This window comes from Callorhinchus milii, unplaced genomic scaffold (genome assembly GCF_018977255.1).
Source record: "Callorhinchus milii isolate IMCB2004 unplaced genomic scaffold, IMCB_Cmil_1.0 Scaffold19, whole genome shotgun sequence".
Taxonomy (NCBI): Eukaryota; Metazoa; Chordata; class Chondrichthyes; order Chimaeriformes; family Callorhinchidae; genus Callorhinchus; species Callorhinchus milii.
In genome coordinates this window covers 1,699,264-1,715,377 of record NW_024704760.1, presented here as the reverse complement: position 1 = coordinate 1,715,377, position 16,114 = coordinate 1,699,264, and the positions used below count along the sequence as shown (strand labels likewise).

Genomic DNA, 16,114 nt, shown 5'->3' with positions numbered 1-16,114 from the left:
GCAACACTTCCCCCCCCACCCCAACCCCCCCAGCCCTGGACTGAAGCGTCAGCCTCGACTGTCCTTAACGTCGAAATGTATTGCAGCACAAAGGGCTCGAGACAATTTGCTGTTGTGGTGGTTGTATTCCCACTGGGTCCACAAAAACCAAGAGCAACCTAAACAACAGCCACGACAACTTGCACTTACACAGCGCCCCTCACGCAGAATAGCGCCCCAGAGCGCTTGACAGTGGTGGAGAGGGGGGGGGGATTCGCTGTTCGTCAGCTACGAACACTTCGAAATACTGTGAAGGAACCTCTTCCCCTGACTACGATCGCCACAATCCTCGATCTCTTGATGTGAATTTCCTTCGATGCAGCTCTTTTCTCCCCACTTCCTGTTGTCACCCATTAAATAACTACAAAGGTCTTATCATCATCTGAACTTTTATATCCTTTCGCTAAATTTGGCTGTGGCTATAACATGACCCATCTGCCGTGAGAGAGAGAAAGAGAGAGAGAGAGAGAGAATAACTTTTTGCTCATCCCAGACGATCTAGCACAAAGACACAAAAACAAAAAACTTGCTCGCTCTCTCTCGCGCTCTCTCTCTCTCTCGTTTGACTCCCAGTGTAATAAGCAACAGACGAGGGATTGGGAAGGGGGGAGAGGGGGAAGACGTCTGTAGGTGTGGGGCGAACGCGAGGGACGCAGAATTCTCATCGCCTTGAGGAGACTCCAAGCTCTTCACAGAACACTGTGTGTTTCGTGGGCGAAACGCGGCAGCCAATTGCGCACAGCGGCTTAAGCGCTCCGAGACGCCAAACCCTGCACGAAGGGCGCGACATAAATGCAAGTTGTTGGTGTCGGCGTGGTCGAAATGTTCGCGTTCGGCAGAATTTGGGAAAGGATTGAAAATCAGCCTCGATTTGGCCGGTGCTTTGCCTTTCCAAGAACTTTCTTAAGAAAAAGCTTCCAATCCAAGGCCGAGAGTACGTGTTTTTTTCCCCTAATTCTGCGCAATCTGAAAGAAAAACAACACGTAAAGGCGACGTTCTCAAGGCTGGGACCGTCAGAAATTCCAAACCTCCCCCCCCCACCCCCGTCCGTCCTTAAAACATCGGATTCAGGACTCAAATTTATACGCTGAAAGTTAGGCATAAAACTCAACTGACTTTTCCGTGTTTGTATGAGTTTGTGTGTGTATGTTTGTGTGTGTGTTTGTATGTGTGTATGTTTGTGTGTGTATGTTTGTGTGTATGTTTGTGTGTTTATGTATGTGTGTATGTTTGTTTGTGTGTTTGTGTGTACGTTTGTGTGTGTGTTTTTGTGTGTATGTTTGTGTGTGTATATTTGTGTATGTGTGTATGTTTGTGTGTGTATGTTTGTGTTTGTGTGTATGTTTGTGTGTGTGCGTGTATGTTTGTATGTGTGCATGTTTGTTTGTGTGTGTCTTTGTGTGTGTGTGTGTTTGTTTGTGTGAGTGTGTGTGAGTGTGTGCGCGCAAAGGATCTAATTTGCCTTACTTAAATTATAGACCTTGAGTTCCTATTGAGCGGGTGTTGCTTGTGAATGCTCTACATTGTGGACCTCATTGGGATAACACTAATCAGTATTCCAGTACTGCAATATACAGAGCTTATTATAGTCTGTACTCATTATAGAGCCCATTCATGTTTGTGCTGGTGGCCGCTTTGCATTGGAGTTGAAGTCCTTTTGGAGTGTGCACTGATTGATAATTTACAGTGGAGTCGTTTTAGGCTATTGATTTCGTGTTCCTGTCCAGTGTTTCACGTTGCATTTTGCTAGCTGTTGGGAGTGCTTTGCGTTGGCCGTCGAGCGAGTTGTGTTTGAGGGATTAGGTACAGAAAGAGGAGAGAGAGAGAGAGAGAGAGAAAGAGAGAGAGAGAGAGGGTTAGATATCAAAATGGTTTGAGCGGGCTGATAGGATACAAAAGGGAGCGAGCAGAGAGAGGGGATACAAAGCAATTGAATGGATACGCAAGGAGTTTAAAAAAGGGATTAGATTTGAAATAAAAGAAAGATGATACAAAGAGTTGAACAGAAGGATCGGATATAATGGGAGTTAAACAGCACTGTGACACTCTGCGCCCTGTCATTTAGGATATTAGGAAGACTATAGGCAGACAATTATACAACACCAACTTGCATTTATACAGCGCCCTTCACGTGGGGCAGTGTCCAAGAGGGCTCGACAGTGGCAGAGTCTGACACCGAGATAAATAGTGGAAGAGGAAACATGAGCATCCAACAGACACAGACAAAGATAAAAAAAATCTAACCGCAAGGAAAGAAATTGCGATGGGGAAGATGATTCGTTAAGAAATCAGGAAGTTCATATTACTACGAAAATTCCATCTGATAGTGAGGAACTGTTATAATATCAAGAAGCAGAGTGTTTGGCTCCACCACTGTTAAGCGCTCTGGGACACTAACCCTGCGCGAGGGGGGGGGCGCTATACAAGTGCAAGTTGTTGTCGTTGCGCTCGTCTTTCAAAACAAAGGCGAGGAACAAGATGCGAGAGTCGACTCGCAAAGGGAAGAATTTCTTCTTAAAAGTTCCGCGCGGAGGGAGGAAGCGGTTTGAAGGCACTCACTCGCCCCACAAAACACACGGTTCAATGCACTTCGCAGCATAGTCCGTGAAGCGCTTTGAGACGTCTCGAAGACGTGTTAAAGGCGCCATATCAAATGCAAGGATTATTATTATTATTATTATTATCTCACGAGAGAGAAGGTTAAAGACCGAAGGTGGGCGGGGGGGTGGGAGTTTTTTTTTACACACACACACACGCGCGCGCGCGCGTGGCGGGGTTTCACGTACTCAGACCAAATAAATTGCAAAACTGTGCCTTTAGATAGTAATCAGGAAAGAAAAGCGACGCGACCAACAGCTGAAGGGAAAATGACATTCATTTTGTGTGGCGACCGCAAGAGTATTAAAGGGGAGGGTTGGACCCACACAAATAAAACATGTCTCTGTACTGAGTGGGTGCACTTGTGCTGCACTGTGTGGAAGTCCTCACACCACAGGAGGCCGTCGTTCGGGGCCCGGAGTGCAGACGTGACGGGTCGAATGGCCTCCTTTTCGTCCGTCGAAACGTACTCTGAAGTGGGAGGACTGCGCAGCTGCAGCGTCTCCGCCCGCGTAACAGTCGCGGGTCGAGCGAACAAAATTTCCCAAACCTTTTTTTTTGGGGGGGCGGGAGAACTCGTGGTCACCCCGACTGTTGGCGGGACACTGCCGCTGCCGCCGCCACCGCCGCCGCCGGGTTTCGCCCACACAATGTACAGTCAACTCACTTTACAACACACCCCGTGAAGCGCCGCGAGACGCCGTTCGGGCGCTCTGGCGAGCGCGAGGATCGGTATTGTACGATCGCGTTACTATCACAATCCCGGGGTCTCTCAGGGAATCGGTCCAACGCCGCCCTGGACAGAAATCCTGCGAGAAGGCAGAGGCGCTGCGTGTCACAGGCGAGGATTCTGTCCTCTCGTTTTACCGTCAATGCGTAGGACACAGAGACCCGGTGAGAGACGGTGCTCTTTCAGCAGCGAATGCGAAGCACCGGCATAACGTCCCGTCTCTCCCGATCAGGGGGCCGGCGCCCTGCCTGTCGGCGTAATCGTTTAATTTGTAATATAACGAGAGCACTGAGCGGAATTCACTTATTCTGATCGAGGACTGATTAAGAATTAATGCCTCGTCGTCTGCTCTTCGTCGTTGGGTTTCGCTCGCTTTCAGGGGAGGATTCCCCGAGTAGACGGTCAGCGGGGAGATCGCCGACACAACGGCCGAATGAGCCGCGCGATCCTGAGCCATCTCACGGGCTTCCGAAGTCAATGACGTGAGCGTTGGAACGGTAGTAATGATCAGCCTCGCTTTGGGTGATAATGATGATCATTAATAATAATTAATAATAATAATCCCTGCATTTGATATAAGCGCCTTATCTCGTCTCCGAGACGCCTCAAAGCGCTTCGGGGAATGTACTGCGAAGTGAATCGACCGCATATTTTGGTGGTGGGGAGGGGGTGGGGGTCGCTCAAACCCACGGATTTATTTTTTTTCCGCTGCCCCCCCCCCGCGCGAAAAGCCCCCTTTCCCCACCCCCACACAACCCCCCACCCCCGCAGCCCCCCACCCACCCCCCACACACACAGTCACACACACAGGCAGAATCATTAGGGGTGGAGAGGGAGGGAGGAGGAGTGGGGTGGGAGGGGGTGGGGGGTGGGAGGAGTGTGAGTGCAGAGGGCTAGCCTAGCCCTGCGCCTTTAAGAGGCCAATTTACGGTCGGCTGAACGTACCTCTGGCTGCCGGGGGGGGGGGGGGGGGGGGGTTGGCCCCTTTAAGTGAAGGCGAACTGGTTACAATGGATCGGGAGCTCCTGAGGAGGGACACAGTAGCGACTCGAACCTTCGGGGACTTCATCAGCGGCTTTAAAGGGACCCAGAGAGCGTCTGAGCCCGACTAGGGGGGGGGGGCACACCCCCATCACCACCCCCACCCTCTCCCCTCCCCACTCACTCACTCACTCACTCCAGAGAGAGAGAGAGAGAGAGACACAGACAACACAACACAACACAACATCCACAGACCAGAAGGAGACAAAAGGGCAACAAGAGGAGAGGAGGAGGAGGTGGAGGAGGAGATCGCTGTGCACTGTGAGTAGAGGGGCTCTGGGGTGGGTTGGGTGGGTGGGGGGGGAGAGAGGGTGGGGAGTGGGGATGGGGAAGGTGGTGGGAGGGGGTGATGTTGAGGGTTAACCCCCTCTTCAGAGGGGTAGAGAGAGAGAGAGAGAGTGAGAGTGAGTGTTTCTCTTTGGGATCCAGGCAGAGGCTACTCTCTGGTGGCTACTGATACCATGTCCTCCCCCCCCCCCCTCCCCATCCCAACACCCCCCCCCCCAACACCCCCCCCCCAACACCCCCCCCCCCCACACACACACACAGAGCTTCCCTCTGAATCACACTCCTGTCCCATTTCATTTTCACTTTTGTCCCATTTCATCATTGTAGTGACTTATTTTTCCTCCTCCTCCAAAAAAAAACCCCTTCTATAAACTTCCAACTTTTTTCATTCTCTCTCTCTTTCTCTCTCTCTCTCCTTGTCCTTTCCATCATTAGATGGACCCCCCCCCCTCCCTTCCCTCTTTCCCTTCTTTCCCCCCCTGTCACCACTCCACCTCCCAAAAGAATTGGTAAAGTTTTCTTCTATATCTTTTATATGTTCTGTTTATTTTCCATCTTTTACTCTCTCTCTCTGTCTGTTTCTCTCTCTCTTCACTTTTGCCCTTTTCATCACTGCATTGACTTTTTTTCCCCCTCTCCACCACCTCCAAAAAATAAACTTCTATTATTTTTCTTACAACCTAAACTTTTATTTCTCTCTCTCTCTCTCTCACTCTCTCTCTCTCTCTCTCTCTGTACAGAGCAGCAATTTCATCTACTCATTTTATTTCTCCTTCTACCTCTCTCTCTCTCTCTTATTTCTCTTTCTTTCGCCCCTTTTCGAGATTATTCCTAAACGATTGCAAATTTTCTGAAGGTCTTTTTTTGTCCTAATCGTTGGCGAAACGTAAAATGTATTTACAATCTATAGATTTTTTTACACACACACGTTGGCTCATGTTTCCATGGAGAGAGAGAGAGAGAGACCAGTTTTTTAAAAAAAAATAAATTCAAATTATTTTATTATTTTTTAATTATTTTAATAAAATAATTAAGATAAAATCGAATGAAATCCCCCCCCCCCACACCCCCACCACCTGCTTTTTCCCTTCCTCCCCCTCCTGTTTTGAAATAATTCTCAATTCCATAGCAACTTTTTGGGGGGGGGTTTAAAAAAAACTTAAAAAAAGACAACATCTCGTTAACGCAGAAATGATTATATAAAAAAATAACGAGTGTGAGATGGAGATATCCAGAAGTTGGTCAGGACTGAGGTGTTTCAGACCGCGCGAAAGTTTTCTAAAAATTGTTTTTGTTTATTTGTTTTTTTTTTAAAAAAAACCTATTTATTTGCTTTTAAAAGAGGGGAAACAAGTGACACGGTTGGTATTCTCAAAGTGACAGAAGCAGTTACTCCTTAGTGGGGGGGGGGGGGGAGTCGGTCATTTTATAACTTACTTTTAATTTAAAATTTTTGTTCCCCTCTCTCCCTCTCCTTTCTGTCCTCTGTATAAATGCAACGATTGTTAATTGTGTGGAGATTCCTGTTGCCACTGAAAGGCAGAGTGTGGGACCTTTCAGGATGTTTCCAGGCTACAAGCTGGGAATTATAACATTCTTTTTATTGGTCTCGGTCCAGTATTTCACTGGGGGGAGAGAGAGAGAGAGAGCGAGAGAGCGAGAGAGCGCGGTTGGGGGAGGGAGACATAAAATGTCTTGTTGTTGTTAATAATAATAATAATAATCCTTGCGTTTGATACAGCGCCTTATCACGTCTTTGAGATGTCTCAAAGCGCTTCGCAGGAGAGACTGTAATGTAAACTGACTGTGTATCTTGTGATGCCAACAAAGTAGTCAGGTTATAGCTACAGAATGATCTTTGCTCAAGGCTTATTATCCGTTTCATCTTATTTTTTTATTGCTCCTTCCCCCCCCAACCCCCCCCTCCCCTCCTCCAATGTGACATCTCCCTCAATTTGCCCCCAAACACAATTCAGATGTTTTGCTCCCTTCACTGTTTGACTCGGGGATGAAATGCTTTTAACTTTTTAAACCGGTCAACTTTGTGTTTGACAAGCTTTGAACTAAACTTTTTATATATATACTCACCTGTGTTTTTGGTGGGGTTTGATTAAAAAAATTCAAGTTTGTCCACTTTTATTTTGCTATCCATCTATAACACCTACTCCCACGCACACATATATATATATATACTCCCCCTACCCACCCCCAACCCCCCGCAAACTCTCCTCTCTAAAACTGACGTACAAGTTAATGAGTCTGTAACTTCGCCTGTTGCAATGTTTTACAAGTTTAAAAAGCACGATTCTTAATTAAAAAAAACTCTTGTATTGCAGACAAACAGAATGCAAAGGTAGGGAGGTGTGTGTGTGTGTGTGTGTTGGAGGGGGTTGGGGAGGGGGTAAGAGTTAATTGACTTATTCCCTCCGTTTTTCTTTTATTATGGGCCCCCTCCACACACACACACACACACACACACACTCCCTCCCTCTCTCTCGATTTGATTCAATTAGATCCCATCAGATCACATCGATCCTAACCTTTCCCCCACAGTCCACAGTGATCTGTCAAATTTGCATCACCGTCTTATTTTTTTTGCCCCCCACCCCCCTCCCCCTAAAGAAACGCACAAACAAAAAAAAAATACAGTCCATCAAAAATTTGCTAACAGGATGTGCATCAGATAACGTGAAATCTCTGTGTCACCGTATAAGTAAAAAGTTGCAAATGTCCGCATTGTTTTTGAAACAAATATATCTGCACACATATTAAATATAAACGTGCGAGTATATGTTACACTCGTCTGATGCAAATATCATCACTGTCAGACGTGCTCGGTTTGCTAGTTTAACGTTTTTCCGAGTGATTGAGGAAAACAAACAAAAAAAACAGCTATTTTGTCTTATGCCGAATCCTTCGGACTCGATACATTCACAGGTCTGGTGTCTCTCTCCCTTTTTGCGTTATTGCAGGACAGTTGTGCCATTGCATGACATAAAACAAAGTCCAGGTTATATCTGCAGCCTTCAAATCTGGTCCCCTATCAGACTGGAAGCAATTGTCTTGATATCTTGAGCCCCGACTGACTGGGAGAGATTCAGGGAGAGTTGGTCAGTCAGTCACACACCAGAGGATGAAGTCCTTTTGTCCTCCTATTCACAGTCTCACTTCCTCGTAAATTCCACTGGTTCCTGGCAACGCAATGTTGATTTTTTTTTTGCAATCTGTTTTTCTTAAAAAAATATATATCTATATATACAGTATGTGCAATAATTCTTACACGTCTTGCTTAAGAAGTAAGAAATGTTAGCCGAAAAAAGATCAAGGTCCATCTAGTTTGCCTTCCACCTTCCTGGCAGTCGCATTCACATTTGTCCCGAACTACCTTTGTACTATACCCCGTAATGTTATTTCCTAAAAGAAAAGTATTTTACAATTTCTACAAATCGCTGGTTCTGTGTCAAATCTAATTGGGGTAAGAGTGCACACACACCTTTTACCACGAGACAGACAGACAGAGAGAGAGAGAGAGAGAGACACATGGAGGCCCAATGAGGTGTATTCTCCAGGAAGAAGATTAATAAATAAAATATAGGGGTTCCGATATAGGATTTCCAAAAGGGAACAACAGCATTTAATAGAAGGAAGTTGGAATAAGTATTGGAGGAAAAATCAGATTAGAGGTTAATAATAATAAAAAAAATATTTGATATAGCGACTTATCACATCTTTGAGACGTCTCAAAGCGCTTTGCAGAATATACTATCAGTTGAATTGACTGTATATTTTATGGGGCGAAACACAGCAACCAATTGCACACAGCAGTGTCCCACAAACCGTCCCACAAAGAGCGGAGGAGTAGGGGGTTAAGAGTGTGCTGAGTGCACGGAAGGCTATTCCACGAGGCCTTAGTAAGATGTGAGGCGGAGGGGGCTATACAAATGTAATTTGTTGTTGTTTGATCCGCAAAACAAAACACACCACCAGGTAACAACCTGACGAGAATAAATTGCTAAAGACGGTTGCGAATGTGCGAGAAACTCAGGCTTTCTGAGATGCTCAGCATTTGGAGTGTCTTGTGTTCTGCTCCGGTCTGTTCTGACGGGAAATGATGAACACTCGGTCTGATTTATAAAATATATATATATAATATATATAAATAGAAAGAAAGTTTAGATTGTTTATTGCCTTTGTTCTGTGCGTATCGGTGCTGGGGTTGCTCGGCTGAGCTGAGCTGCCTTGCAAACCGAGGCGTCCTCGAACCTCAAGATGTTGAGAGAAAGTTTACAGCATTCGAAAGAGAAGGCCTTTCTGGCTTTCCGAGCGAGCGCAGGCACACACACAATGGGTCAAATAGCCTTGTGTGTTCAACACACTCACCACCCCCCCCCCCCCCCCCACCACCACCACTCCTCCGCTCTTTCACTCTGTTCCTACTTTTCTTCCGATTCTTATTATTACCGACTTGGGCATTGGCTTCGGTTTGTGTAGTGATTCAATGCCGGTGTCACAGAAGCGCTGGAAGTATGTCTGATATTTTTTGTTGTGACATTTGCGACGTTTTCCGCTATTTGAAGCAAAACTGGTTGCGTTTTGGAGCCTCGGGAGTGTCGAACATTTGGTCGCTCAATCCACGACTGTTTGCTGCCGTGCGCAATTGGCTACCGGGTTTCGCCTACAAAATACACAGTCACTCCACTTTACAATATGTTGCGTGAAGCGCATTGAGACGTCTCGACGACGTGATGAGGCCCTGATTCAAATGCGAGGATTATTTTTATTATTATAGTATTATTATTATTATTATCCCATCTTTTTAAAATGCTGTTAATACCCTTTTTTAAATCCTATAGTAGGGTTGCGGAGCGGGGAGTTGATGGCGATGGTGGGGAAAGTGGAAAGAGAAAGAGAAAAATGACATCAGGATAATTTGCTTTGATATTGTCAGTCAGTCCGGTCTGGGTAGCGACGACAACAAAGACAAATTACGTTGATGTAGAGAGCCTTTCACTTTGGAAGGACGTCCCACGATAAGTGGGTCTGAATCACTTGGCATTAAATTGTTTCCCTTGCACAGCACCTCACGTGTGTGCGTGTAGGTGTGTGTAGTGTGTGTGTATGTGTGTTTGTTGGCGTATATTTCCAGGCTGTCATTTACTGGTGGATGTTTAAGACTCGTATCTCGGAAATCAGCAAGTCTTTTGACAGTGTCAGATAGCGTCTCAAGCTGCCTGCGATATCGAGTAATGAGGAGGAATGTTGTACCTCAATATATGACTGTTGTGCTGCATTGTGACAGTAAACAACCAGATGAATATTTCCCCCCCCCCAGCCCCCTCGCCCCGCCACACACACATATCCCCCAAGACGGGATTTACTATAACTCTGCAGACGCAGCAATTGAGACCTTCCTCTTTGACCGTGCCTTTGGCCACACTTCCACCCCTACTCCCTCTACCCTCCACCCCCTCTTTATTTCACCCCCCCCCCCCCCCACTGGTTTGTAAAGAGAACAAGTTGCTTCTGCCATTGGGAGGCAAGCGGAAAGACGAGGGGGGGAGGGGTGGTGGGGGCTGGGGACGGGGGGGCGGTGGGGGTGTTGGGGAGTGTGTGGTTGGGATTATCGAGGGATTGGATTAACAGTATGAAAGGCAGAGTGGAATAACTCACACGGTCTTGACAGTGAGTGGGAGGAGGCACTGAGGTCTTGAGTGGTTTATACTCGAGTCTAGATGTCAAGTGAGACACAGGAGGTGGAATGCGTGGAGTAGCAAGAAAAAGGTTAGTTTAGCTGAGGCCGGTTATAAAGTATAAGAGGGATTGCGGGTGCGTTGCTGAGAGCTGGAGAGCTGTGAGTAATTGATTCAATGGTTATTTTTGGCTAATAGTTCCAATGGAAAGGTGTTGATAGTGTGTTGGGATGTACAGGCAGAGGGGATACGACGACGACAACAACGACAAAACTACATTTATCCGGCGCCTTTCGCGTCGGGAGGACGTCCCAAGGAGCCGAACGATCAGTGTTTCGGACCCGAACTGGGGGTGGGGGGGGGGTTGGGATGGGGAGGGTGGAGGGCAGGTCGGTGGGGGGGGGGGGGGGGGGGGGGGGGGCGGGGGGGAAGGAGGGTGATCGAAGGCATGGGCGAAGAGGAGGGTGTTGAGTGGTGTGACTGTGTGCATATGCTCTCTCTCTCTCTCTCTCTGTAGGGCTGGGATCCCGACGTGCACACACACAGCTGAAAGAGCAAGTGTTTCTGTGCTGTAGTGAGTCTCGGCTGACTTTTACACGGGATGTATCATGTTAAACACGTTTGCAGTGAATCCTGCAAAGCGCTTTGCGACGTCTCCCAAGTCGTGATAAGGCGCTATGTTAAATGCGCGTCTTGTTACTATTATTATATTATTAACCGCTCTGGAGATTGGGGGGCATGGGATAGGCTGGTCGGAAGCGTGGCTTGGACAATTACTGTATTTTTCTAGTCTTCTTTTAAAACCCCTCCTTTACAAACCTTCCCCACCCACCCCGCCCAACCCCCCCCCCCCCCCCCCCCCCGCCACCCCACCCCATTCCACTTTCCAGCCCCGAACTAGAAACCGGTTGCCCAACGCTGTGTGTGTGTGTGTGTGTGTGTGTGTGTCTTTTTAGAAATCTGTCACACATTAAGCGACGGGAACATCAAAGGGTGAAACTTGGCGGGGGTGTGAATTTAATTTCATGCCGATGCAAAAGGGTTTATGGGGAAAACGCACCAGCCAGGGGCTGCTTTGCTGGTGGTGGTTTTAGTGGCTTTAGATACACTTCAAAGTTGAGTAATTCCCTTTTCTCCCCTGAGTCGCTCCGTGGTTCATTCAGATCAGCTCTGTCGAAATCCCAGTCCAGAGAGAGAGAGACGCGTACTCTCACGTACGCAGACACACACTCACGCACGCAGACACACTCACGCACAGGCACGCGCGCTCGCACACAGGCACGCGTGCTTGCACACCGGCACGCTCTCGCGCGTGCAGGTGCTCTCGCACATGCAGGCACACTGACGCACGCAGACACACTCACGCTCACGCATGCAGACACACACACACACACACACACACACACACGTGGGTAATACACTCGCTCTCCCTGCCAGGTGTAGAGCTCCAGCAACCAGAGATAATTATATTAATAATAATCCTCGCATTGGATACAGGGCCTTATTGCGTCTTCGAGACATCTCAAAGCGCTTCACGGGATACACCTCAAAGTGGAGTGACTGTAATAATAATAATAATAATCCTTGCATTTGATATAGCGCTTTTCACATCGGGAGGACGTCCCAAAGCGCTTCACAGAACACACTGTAAAGTGAATTGACTGTATATTTGTGGGGTAGTTTAGCTTTCGAACAGACTCAGCTCTGATTTATATTATTATTATTAATACTACTGATAATTAATATTATTGTCCAAAATCAAGTCGGCTGGAATTCTTAATTCATCACCAGAGCCGAGAGTTTCACATTGGCAACACAGTGTTGCGACACTGACCATCGTAATGTTAATTTTTTTTGAAAAAAAGGCCTTCTTCTCTTTCCTCTCCTTCCCCGCACCAAACCCCCTCCAAAAACAACATCACCATCACACTCTCTCCTCCCCCCCCCCCCCCCACCCATGGTGAAATCCATTAACAGTTCTCGTACTCGCACTCTGAAACACTCTCTCCTTTGTTTCGATGGCAAAACGTTGTTAATTCACGAGAGTAAATGAATACAGCATTAGTGTATTAGCTCAACAGGTGTGTGAGCACGTGTGTGTGTGTGTATAGAGGGTGGGAGAAGGAAGAGATGTGGTGGGGTGGAGGGGAATTGAATCAAATTGTAAGCACAGAAAAGCTCTGGTCGATGAGAATTACTTGTGCAAACTTTCGCGTTAAATCCCACCTGTGGCAGCAAAGTGATGTCGAGCAAAGTGACGGCAATGCACAGTAGAGCTTTGCCCCATCCCAACACAGGGCACGAGGCTATAGGAGGCTAATTCCCAGCCGCTCTACAGTGTTCTCATGGCGGGGTGGGGGTTTGGGGGGGGGGATAATCCACAACAGGCGATGGAACCTTTCCCCTTATTCTAATGGAAAGCTCTGTGCTCAGCGCTTAGTACAGTACTTACATTATTTACAGTGTATCTGATAGGCCCCTTATCAGCCGCGTTCATTTCCTTTCTGTTATTTATTGACCGTTCAGAAAAAAATAACACGCAATGCAATTTTTTTAATGTTAAAATCCTTCTGTTGTTGACTCTGGCTCTGGTTGTTAATGGTCTGAGCGCCCCCGCTCTTCCCTTTAGCTGTGTGTGCACAACACAACACCTCGGGTGTTTCTGCGGGGCAGGTGAAAGTCAGGCTGAGGGTTTACATTCAGACCATCTGTACAAAACTTACTCAATCTCTCTTCCTCTCCTATCGCACTCACACACACCACCCGCGCGCGCAGTGTCTTGAGTGTGAGTGCGATAGGAGAGGAAGAGAGTGGGGGGGCGGGGGGTAAGTGGGGAAATAGATTACTTTTTTTTAATGGTGTCATTTTTTTTTTGGAAAGGACTTCTCAAAGCGCTTCGCAGGATTTACTGTAAAGTGTAGCGGCTGTGTTTTGTAGGAAAGCGAGCGTGTGTCTTTGTCGGGGTTGTGGGTGAGGGTGACGGGAAACGACACTGAAGACGGGTTTGATAAGAATTAAGAAGGGGTGGCAGTGGGCAGAGGCAATTTAACCACCTCGCCAGCTCAGTCCTTGCATTTGTGTGTGAAACGTGAATTATGCCCTCTCTTGTGGAGTCCAGCTGTCCCACTCCACAACCAGGCCTCTGCGTACTGTTTCGCCCACAAAACACACAGTCACTACACTTCGCAGAAAATCCTGCGCTTTGAGACGTACTCCCGACGTGAAAGGCGCTGTATCGCTTGCCAGAATTATTATTATTATTTCGCCCACAAATGTACAGTCAATTCACTTTACAGTCCGTTCTGCGAAGCGCTTTGAGACGTCTCAAGGACGTGAAAAGCGCTATATCAAATGCAAGGATTATTATTATTATTATGTTATTATGTTTCCTCCAACATTTATATATTCTGTTTATCAATTTTCTTTAAAGTCGCAATTTCGGTCCAGTCCACCTTGTGATCGAGGTGGACGTGAACGAAATCCTGATCCAGATTCACTCCCCAAAGTGTCGAACGCATTGGTTGCTCTTCCTATTGTTATTCTTATTCCTATTACTATTCCCACAGGCAGGAACATCGCTGGCACTGATCAAATCAGATCAGCTCCTGCCTTTGCCGTAGTATTTCAGTTCGTTTCAAATCCACCTCGTCCTGCCGAATAGGGTGGAGACGGACATCTGTCACTCTCCTACCCCAACCCTCCCAACCCTGATCCCAAGCCCCAGCTCGGGTGCAAACCCTTGACTGCCCGGTGCTTTGGGACGTCCTCCCGACGTGAAAGACGCGGTGTAAGTGTAATTTGCTGTTGTTGCCCCGCTCTCTCGCTGGGGTAAATGCGAGAGGTCTGGCTAAGTGTTCGATCCTCGCCCCGGCCCGCCCCACTCTCGCTGAGGCAGACGCACCTTATTTCACGTTGTACTTTCCGAGATGGTGGCAGCTTCCTCTTTGAGCGAGCAACTTTATTAGGGTGTGCGTTGGGGGTTTGGTGAGGGTGGGGGGGGGAGGGGTGGGGAGTTGAAAGGAATTAACTGGGTTGCGAGCCTTTCATATATATCCTCTTCAGAGAGGAAACGTGTTGATGTTTGTCAGAGAGTTGTGTTGTTTGAAGATTTATCAGAACTCTGCAAACTCAGCCTTGGTTTCCAGCAAACATGGGCCCTGTTGCCTAATTTAAAGCTTCGGCTTTTTGTTTGAGCCTTGTTTTGAAGAAGAGCAAACAACCCCTTTGGGTAAAAATGACCCCTTCTTTTGCCACCCCTCTTCCTCCCACACCCCCGTCAATTTCCCCCCCCCACTCCTGTTTCACTCCCTCTGTTCCACATGCAGGACTGAGAAATCTGATTAAAATCACCCGTGGTGGACGGGTGTGTTCAGCACCTCGTGCTGAAATTGCTATCGTGTTGATAGCAAAACCCACCCCTCCACCCCACACACACACACACACACACACACTAGCAAGTTATTCCATTACTTCACACGAGAGCGAGGGACTTGTAAGCTCTCACTCTCCACGTGCCAGCAACATGAGCCTTTCCAAACCCGAGTGGTTTTAGTTTGGTTCCGGCTGGGAGTTTAATTCGCTGGCTTTAACTGCGTAATCAATTAATCAATCGATCAATCACTCTATATCCATCCTTTGAGGCCCTGTTTGTGTCTAACCCCACCCCCGTGTCTGTGTGTATGTGTCTGTCTGTCTGTGTGTGTCGCTGCTCTTTGATGTGGTTGGATGTTCTCTCTTCTCTCCCCGTCTCCCGACCTCTTCAGCGAAAGGGTCCTGTGGCCGAGTGAACGAGAAATGCGCGGGGCTCAAAGGGCGCCCTGATCTCCGCCGCTTGTCCACCCGCAATAGTGCAGAGCTCGGCGTGTGTTGCATTGTCCGAGGTGTCGTCCTTCGGATGAGACGTTAAACTGAGGTCCCATCTCCCTGTTCAGGTGGACGTTAAAGATCCCGCGGTGCTATTCGAGAAGCGAAGAGAGTTTCTCTCTCTCTCCCGGTGTCCTGGCCAACAATCCCCTCAAATAAAATGGGTCACTGACTCCCTGGCTGTTTGCGGGACATCGCTGTGCGCAAACTGGCTGCTCCGTTTCGCCCACGAATACGCATTCAATCCACTTTACAGTGTATCCTGTGAAGCACTTTGAGACGCCTCAAGGATGTCATAAGGCGCGACAATCAAATGCAAGGAATATTATTATCTAACGGCTTCCATCTGTCCCTGAACCCCATCCCCTCCCCCACCCACTCTCCCGGTCACCAGGTTAATGCGCCTTAATATAATTTTGCAAAGTGTTTGGATTGTCTTCAGGAAAAGAACAATTTCCTCTTTTCCCTCCCCCCCACCCCCCACCCACCCCAACCCATGTTCATATTAAAGGAAGCATTTCCTGTGTCCGAGTCTCGTGCGACATGTGCAGGGAGCACGGATGACGCATGATGCTTCATTTCTGGCTTCCAATCCTTTCCCCCTACACCCCGCAACACGCAAACATGTGCTGCTGCGTGTCACTGTCCGTCATTCCAACATGCAAACATGCATCTGTTCCATGTCACTGTCCCTCATTCAAACACGTGGATACTTTGGATCAGGAACACACGAATAGGAGGAGGCCATTCAGCCCATCGAGGGAGAGAGAGAGAGAGCGTGTTCCATATCTCTGGGATTTCCATGTGTGGGTGGGGTGTATGGAATTCTCAGTTTGGTTCAGAGACTCTTAAGCAACGATGATG

The 16,114-nt window shown here is 47.8% G+C and overlaps 1 protein-coding gene across 1 annotated transcript in view; it reads left to right on the top strand.

Moving 5' to 3' along the window:
- Nucleotides 1–4,571: 4,571 nt before the first annotated feature.
- Nucleotides 4,572–16,114, top strand: part of LOC103182447 (SRY-box transcription factor 13) — a 32,607-nt gene continuing 21,064 nt past the window's right edge. Inside the window, exon 1 of the mRNA XM_042342172.1 lies at nucleotides 4,572–4,670. The gene's annotated coding sequence lies outside the window, so the exon portion shown is untranslated. The remainder of the gene's footprint in view (nucleotides 4,671–16,114) is intronic.